The sequence below is a fragment of the Gymnodraco acuticeps genome, unplaced genomic scaffold (genome assembly GCF_902827175.1).
Source record: "Gymnodraco acuticeps unplaced genomic scaffold, fGymAcu1.1, whole genome shotgun sequence".
Taxonomy (NCBI): domain Eukaryota; kingdom Metazoa; phylum Chordata; class Actinopteri; order Perciformes; family Bathydraconidae; genus Gymnodraco; species Gymnodraco acuticeps.
The window spans coordinates 215,073-224,087 of NW_022990801.1; the positions used below are offsets into that span (position 1 = coordinate 215,073).

Here is a 9,015-nt window from a genome sequence, read left to right on the forward strand (position 1 = left end):
AAACGAAATGTTGTGGTCTGTCTCTTTTACAACTATCTGTTTTACTTCTTTGGATAGTCTTATTTTCTGTGCAAGCGGTTCAAGAGAAATTGCAAACAGAAGCGCGGAGACAGGGCAACCTTGCCGTGTGCCACGTAGAATTAGAAATCTAGGTGACCACTGATTGCCTGTCAGAACCATAGCACTTGGATTATTATATGATCTTCAATATAATCATACATTTTGCCCCAAAACCCATTCTTTGCATTGTATGCCACAAAAATGGCCATTCAGCCTGTCTTGCCCGAGTCGGAGCGCCAATGTACAAGTCGAGTCCGAGTCATCGTGGGGGGGGGGGGGGGGGAAATTCACGAGTCCGAGTCCAAGTCAGCGTGTGCGAGAATTCACGAGTCCAAGTCCGAGTCGCGTCAATCAGTGCGCGAGTCCGAGTCAAGTCCCGAAAATCGGCACTCGAGTCCGACTGAAGGGTCTGCTTTATGGGCTCCGCACAGTAACCCTGCTGCGAGGCTCTGGCGAACAGTTCATGAGCGTGCTCACTAACGCACCTCCCCCCCCCCCCCCGTTCATAAAGTCAAGGAGCCTACCCCTCAAACAAGTTCGGTTTATTTCATTTTAAGAATGCGCACCAAGCAACATCTCCAGGTGCTCCTTTGAGAAGCAGGGCAAAAAAGTTATGTGCACCCCTGATTATTATAATGAAATGAGAAGCAGTTGAACACAGGAGCGGGTTGCAGCTATCATCATACCTGCCTATTCAGCGGACTTGTTTAAGTTTTTTATACAAATGACCTGCTTTGACTGCAGCTTGAGAAACTTCTGGATACAGTCTGAACGGATCCTTTTTTAACTTTAAACATGATCTTTAATAATGTTGTAGTTTAGTTGAACTCTGAGAGGTCGACTGGCTGGACTCCTCACTGGGACTCTGGTTCTGGACCAGCTTGCAGGGTCCAGGAGTTCTTGGAGAGAAGGAGCGCTTCCTGCCGCATGACTCGGGGGATGGGAGTTCCTGAACATGGAGAAACAGCTTCAGTTATTATGCTCCAAATATCTGGAACAAAGTCACAGAAAGAATGTGTCTGCAGCTCAGAGAGTCCTGCTGGGAACCCACACATGTTGAGGAGCCCAAAGTGTGATGATAGAAATGTACGGTACGGGTCCCCAGCACATAGAAGCTGCCGGATGCTAACCTGCATATGTTGGGAGAGCTTTACAGATCAGGAGAGGAACTAAGTATATTTACTGTACTTAAGAACAATGTTGAGGTACTTGTACTTTACTTGAGTATTTCCATTGTATGCTTCTTTGTACTTCTACTCCACTACAATTCAGAGGCAAATGGTGTACTTTTACTCCACTACATGTATTTAATCCCTTTAGTTACTTTACAGATGTGGATGAATGATGTGAAATATAATCAAGTGTTGAATCAGACTTTAGTTCCACCTGGAGTAAATCCTCAAGCTACCCTGCAGTATACAAAGTCATTCAAACTAGCTGCACCTTTACCAGCTTTGAGAACACTTTAATGATCAATCTTTATAAAACATATCATATGTATTATTCTGAAATGGACCAATCTGCACAGCGACTACTTTTACTGTCGCTACTTTCACTATATTTTGATGAGAATACTTTTCTACTTTTACTTGAGGAACATTTTGAATGCAGGACTTTTACTGTAACAGAGTATTCCTACACTCTGGTGCTTCTACTTTCACTCAAGTACAAGATCTGAGTACTTCTACTTTTACACAAGTACCAGATCTGAGTACTTCTACTTTTACTCAAGTACAAGATCTGAGTACTTCTACTTTTACTCAAGTACAAGATCTGAGTACTTCTACTTTTACTCAAGTACAAGATCTGAGTACTTCTACTTCTACTCAAGTACAAGATCTGAGTACTTCTACTTCTACTCAAGTATATGTTGATGGTAATACTGTAACAGACTGGTTATAATGTTGATGTTTTCATGTGTTTTATTCTTCAGAGTTTATTTACATTTTACAGAGTGTCAGTGAACGCGTCACTGTGTTGATAGACAGTTCTTGTGAAGAGAAACAGTCAAAATGATGAAGAGAGAAACCAGAGTGTTGTTTTCCTCTGAGGACATGCTCCATCAAAGAGTCTCATATCTGGATGAATGGAGGATATTCAGTACTCACAGGTCTTCTGGATCTTGGCTCTGATCGTCTCATCATTGATCCTGTAGGGATGAACACAATCCAACAGTTATGGATCCAGTTTAAAATAAGTATTTGTTCTTTGAGTCAGCTTCAGAGTCCTGATCTCATGCTTTACATCCCATCATATCTTCTCTGCAAACACTACGACTGACTGCCACAGCTCTCAGCTGCATGACAGGAAGTAACAGTCATTAGTCAAGGAACTAAAAACATCCCATCAAACACAGACTACCTTTTCCACTCTTCTGTCAAACCCCATATGTCTGGTGGAAAGTTGATGACTTACTAAACGTGGCTTTGCATTTCCAGCTTCTCTAGTTGATGGAAGAATGAGAGAGCCTGCAGTCAGTGGGTAACATCACTGATCTGATTCCCCAGTGAGAGAAACACCTCCCTGTGTTTCATACAATACTGCTGAACCAGCAGAGACCCCTTACTGACCTGAGGGTCTCCAGTCTGCAGTCTGGACTCTCCAGAAGATCTCTCAGCAGCATCACATCTGAATGCTGCAGATCGTTCTCTCTCAGGTCCAGCTCTCTCAGATGGAGGTTGGACTTCAGAGCTGAGATCAGAGCAGAACAGCTGATCTCTGACAAACTGCAGCGCCTCAGTCTGAATAAAGAAAACATGATGAGGATAAACATCTGTTTATAATCCAATCAGATGTTTCTCAACATTTAAATGAATGAACAGAAACATCTGTCTTCTTCAGAAAGTGAACTTTATCATGTGAAACTAAAATGACTTCAGATGACCTTCATTCAGACGTTATCGTTTACTAAATAATAAAAACATAGATTTACTTTTTACAACTAACATCTATTAAAGTTACTTTAAGAGACACTCAACATTTATGTCTGCAGTTCTTACTTCTTACTCTTAAAAATGAAATATGAATAAAAGGAGATTTATAACTTTATGGATGAAAGTTATTAATGAATATAAATGAGGTTCAGTTACAAAGTGAACATGTGAGATCTCCAGCAGTAACAGAGAGTCAGTGAACTGACCTGAGAGTCTCCAGTCTGCAGTCTGGACTCTTCAGAAGATCTCTCAGCAGCTTCACTCCTGAATCCTGCAGAGGGTTGTGACTCAGCTCCAGATCTCTCAGATGGAGGTTGGACTTCAGAGCTGAGACCAGAGCAGAACAGCTGATCTCTGACAACATGTAGCCCCACAGACTGAAGAAAGAAAACATGATGTCACTTTAGAAAACAATATTCCTGTTTGAAATAACTCCAGGTTTAATAATCTGTTCAGAGTCAAACAGGGTTTTAATGTCAGAGATGATGCAGAAACAATCCACTGATAATCTGGAACTCTAACTTTGATCAGATGTTGAACAACTCCTTCCTCTCCCTCACAGCTCCTCAGTACTGACAGCATCTCCACTGACTCCTGGAGCACAGGGTGAGTCTGTGGAAGCTCAAACTCTCTCCCTCACACATTCACCTTCTCTCTGTTACTCTGATCAATATTCAGTCATTAGCAGAAACGGAACAAATAACAATAACATTGTATTTGTTCAAATTCAGAAAATCATAAACACAAACAGATCAATATGAACTGCAGTCAGTGAACTGACCTGAGAGCCTCCAGTCTGCAGTTTGGACTCTTTAGTCCAGAAATCAGCAGCTCCACTGCTGAATCCTTCAGAGGGTTCTCACTCAGGTCCAGATCTCTCAGATGGGAGGGGTCAGACTTCAGAGCTGAGGCCACGACTTCACATTCAGTCTCTGAGAGTCCACAGAGATTAAGTCTAAAATAAAACATATATTACAACATGTGTTAAAAAAAGAGGAAACATTATATTAACATCAAGCATTCGATGAAAAAAGATTTGACATGTTCTGATAGACCTTTGCTGTTAGTCCATTTAATATGATGTATAATAATAGAGTGTAATGAGTAGTCAGTGTGATCTGATCACATGTCTGTGCTCCTGCTGTCACTGACTGTTACCTAAAGAAACAGAGATTAAATGAACCACTTGACGATATTAGAGATGAACATATTTAAATGTTAGTTAATATTTGGATGTGAATGATGGATGAAGGATGTTTTGGCTTCTCTGAGCATCTGGACATTTATTGCCACAAAAACACAATTAACAAACCAATAAAGATTCAATGTGTTCAACTTGATACCATCAGATGTTCCCAGTATATCAGCATTAAGACATAACTCTGTTGTTGGTGGAAATGATATAGATCTGATTTTAAACTAACACATTGTGATCAAAACGTGTGTTTAACGATAAAGAAACTACTAGAAAGTAATAATATGTTTCTGTGATAACTGTAAGTCCTGCTGTGTGGTGTGATCACATGCTGAGAAACCTCTCAAGTCCTTCATGTGTTTGACATGTCGCCTCCTTCACTCAATATGAAGAGAGGAACGCTTCAGTTTAACTATCATTATAAATAAATAGAAGAACAGTGTTGGTTTTATTTTGCTCTCAGTATTTAAACAGCAGAAATGTTATCGTGTTTATTTGAATAATTAAACTCCTGATCCACTTTAGTTTATAAAGTTAATCACATCTGGACTTACTTGGCCTTCCTGCAGTTCCTCACAGCTGGAATCAGTCTCCGTCGTCCCTCCCATGATGTGTTGTACTTCTCCAGGTCCAACTCATCCAGAACCTCCTCTGACATCTGCAGCATGTAGGCCAGAGCAGAGCAGTGGATCTCAGAGAGTTCCCTCTTTGATCTTTTCTCTGACTTCAGGAACTCTGTGATCTCCTGATGTACTGAGAGGTCCTTCATCTCTGTCAGACAGTGGAAGATGTTGATGCTCCTGTCAGGAGAGGAAGAACCTCTCATCTTCTTCAGGTTGCTGATGGCTCTCTGGATGGTTTCTGGTCTGTTGTCTGTGCGACCCAGCAGGCCTCCTAACAGTCTCTGGTTGGACTCCAGAGAGAGGCCGTGGAGAAAGCGGACAAACAGGTCCAGGTGGCCATTTTTACTTCTGAGAGATTTCTGCATGGCTCCCTTCAAGAAGACATCCAGGGATGGGTAATCCTGATCACTGATGTTATAGTCTCTCCTCAGGAAGTCCTTCAGTACCGCTGTGTCTCTGTTGGTGTAACAGTGCAACAAGTAGACTGCAGCCAGAAACTCCTGAATGCTCAGATGAACAAAGCAGTAGACTGTTTTCTGGAAGATCACACTCTCTCTTTTGAAGATCTCTGTACAAACTCCTGAGTGCACCAAGGCCTCGGTGACACCAAGGCCACAGCGCTGCAGGTCTTCTTGGTAGAACATGATGTCTCCTTTCTCCAGATGTTCAAACGCCAGCCTCCCCAGCTTCAGAAGAAGCTCCCTGTCAGCCTCCGTCAGCTGCTGTGGACTCGTCTCATGTCCCTCTTCGTACTTCTGCTTCTTCCTCTTGGTCTGGACCAGCAGGAAGTGTGAGTACATGTCAGTGAGGGTCTGGGGCAGCTCTCCTCTCTGGTCTGTAGTCAACATGTGGTCCAGAACTGCAGCAGTGATCCAGCAGAAGACTGGGATCAGACACATGATGTGGAGGCTCCTGGAGCTCTTGATGTGAGAGATGATTCTGCTGGACAGGTCTTCATCACTCGATCTCCTCCTGAAGTACTCCTCCTTCTGGGCGTCAGTGAAGCCTCGTACTTCTGTCACCCTGTCCACACACTCAGGAGGGATCTGATTGGCCGCTGCAGGTCTGGAAGTTATCCAGACGAGAGCCGAGGGAAGCAGCTTCCCCCTGATGAGGTTTGTCAGCATCACGTTGACTGAGGACTGCTGAGAGACATCAGACACAACCTCATTGTTTCTGAAGTCCAGAGAAAGTCTGCTTTCATCCAGGCCGTCAAAGATGAGCAGCACTTTGCAGACAGCCAGCTGCTCTGCTGTGACCTTCTGTAAGGTTGGATGGAAGACATGGAGCAGCCTGAGAAGACTGTACTGCTCTCCTTTGATCAGGTTCAGCTCCCTGAAGGAGAGCGGGATCACCAGACTGACATCTTGGTTTCCCAAACCCTCGGCCCAGTCCAGAGTGAACTTCTGCACTGAGAAGGTTTTTCCAACTCCAGCGACTCCGTTGGTCAGGACCGCTCTGATGGGAGTCTGTTGGTCAGGTAAGGCTTTAAAGATGTCCTGGCACTTGATTGGAGTGTCCTGGAGGGGCTTCTTCTTGGAAGCTGTCTCCAGCTGCCTCACCTCATGTTGGGTATTAACCTCTTCACTCTGGCCTTGTGTGATGTAGAGCTCAGTGAAGATGCTGTTGAGGAAGGTTTCACTTTGACCAGTTCCTTCAGTCACACGTTCACATCTCCTCCTCAGACTGAGCCTATGTTCATCTAGAACCTCCTGCAGACCACTATCTGCTGGAAGAGAAGGAAACGTGAGAGAATGAGGAAAATGCTCTGAGAATCTAATTATAACAATAAAACAACAAACAGACTGAGTTTAAATGTTGTATAAACAGCTTGCTGTCTCTGCTCTACAACAGTATACCTATTCAGAAACAAAGGAACCAGGAAGAGGAATAAAACGCTGCGTGAGTTCGGCCTCTTACCTCGTACAGTTCTGGTCTGACTGGCTGTCTACAGTCCAGCTCTGGTTCTGGATCTTTCTCCACACTGGGGACAGGAGGAGTCTCCTGATGGAGGTCTCTGCTCCCAGTATGAGGTGATGCACTGTCTGCAGAACCAGTGTCCACAGCTGGTAGAGACTGGATCCTTCAGGACGTCCTGACACAGAGCACAGCTGGACAGCTGCTCCTCCACAGGAACACCACTCTTCCTCTTCCCTCTGTGGAGATGAACACATCCTTTACAGCACGTTACATTAGTGGAGCTGATTCTCACCAAAGGGCAGAGCGTCACCAACGTCTCTCTCAAGATGAAATGTGTCACGCTGCACGAATACGCCGGTGACATGAATTTCACATCTTCACTTTCTTGTTGTTGCCAGGCACGGATCTGGGTCTTTGCATTGACTCTACATGTAATCACACAAAGCTCTGTTATATCTGCTGATGCTAAACACAACCAGCTCACCAGGTTTATTATTGCTATTATAAAAAACATCTTTATAGAAAAACAATTCCCAAGTAGTAAATAATGTTTTGGACGATATATTTAGTTTCTAGTGAGTATTTATTAATATTTTTGCCATTTAAAACCTTTGTATGCCACTGATACAATGATGCTATAAATGCATATTGAAATATCCTTAAATGGGGCGAAGCCTGCGAGTTAGTTCAGGCAGTCAACTCGAGCACCAATGATACATTTACATGTGACGCACCTCGTCCCTCTTACAACCAACCAATCACATTCTCCTAAACCTGCCGCTCTATTTAAGCTGCAGATCTGCCGCCTCCGCCTCGCTAAATGCTTCCTCCTCCACCACCCCAGCTTCAACCCCAGGTTCCACCTGTAGGCTCGGGGGGGGGGAAGAGGGTATCTAATCATCACTCGATGTTCTGGGTAAATCTGTGGAGTGATGAGGCCTTAGCCTAGACGCCAAACTCAAACTATAAGCTGCTTCTAATAAACATACCAAGAAACACGGGAGTTGTCTGATTGAACTAATGTTAGCTTGCTGAACTCTGCTGCCTTTGTTCTGTACAAACTGCTCACATGATATTATTAAAGCACAGTTTAATGTGTTAGATATACGGATACCGTTACACCCCTAATACAAACTGAATCCTCTTCAGGTCAGGTTACAGCAGAAACTCTTACTTTGTGTCTGAGGGTCCAGGTTCATTACTGAAGTCTGGAGGTTGATGTTTAGACCAGTCACTCTTCAGAGACAGACAGCTGGGGACTGGAGACTCTGCTCTCTGTCTGGAAACAACACATGTTTTAAACATCATTAGTTCATTCAGAGAACAGATTTGAACTTCTGTCTGGATGTAGATTATTTACTATCGCTGATGACGTCAGGGATCAAGAGTTTAAACGTTGTTACTGAACTGTTTGTCGAGACGAAAGTCAGTATAAAAAGGATGAAAAATAATATCTGATGAAAACGGAGGGACAAATAATTATTTGTATGTATTTTCATTTAGATTATTGTTATTATAGGTGTTCAATACCAAGAGGGGGTATTCGTTTTTATTTTGAATAGCGTAGGCTACTCTTCTTAATAAGCGAGCTGTTATTAAAAAATATGAATGCTGCTTCCGGTAACACGGCAACAAAAGGGGCAGGAATTGTGATGGCCGGTCTCTTGTTCCCAAAGCCACGGAGCGAGAAGTTGGCGACAGTGTGTGTGAGGCTCCAGAGACGCCGTTGGTATGTTTCTCCGGTGTTTATTGTGTGTTATGAACTTGATCTGTTGCCTTACTTTGTGAGAGTGCTGTTGCGCAATCGACGGCTTTTTACGCAGCGTGGTCTGCCTGCGCTCCGTTTGTTTGACGTGTATTTTAGACAGCGCAGGTGTTCAGTTGAGCTTTTCTCTGGTGCTTGTTTCCAAGTAGAGAAAGCACTCTTATTAAATCATTCAAGTTAATGATGTGGGTGTAAAATAACTCACAATGTATCCTTTTAATTATAATACCCTAAAAATGGAATGTGACTGAATTATTATTATTGTTATTATTGAGAAAAATGCAATGAGGCATGCTAAATGGTTGTAATGTGTGTTTGCATGTGAGCTAACATTTGTTTGTCCTTTGTGTTTTGAAGGTTTTCAACCTGATGAAAATTCTTGGAGTTGTCTTTTTAAAAATAAAGACAAAAAAGAACAAAATTCGAGTTGTCCAAGCGTCCTCTGTTGCCCTCCAGCCTCTCAAGTTCGGGCTAAATCACTATGTGCATGCCAAAACCCTGAAGAACTTGACACTGTTA

The 9,015-nt window shown here is 43.1% G+C and overlaps 1 pseudogene; it reads right to left on the minus strand.

Annotated features, from left to right (window-relative positions):
* Positions 1 to 581: 581 nt before the first annotated feature.
* LOC117557106 lies at positions 582 to 8,998 on the minus strand (annotated as a pseudogene).
* Positions 8,999 to 9,015: the final 17 nt, after the last annotated feature.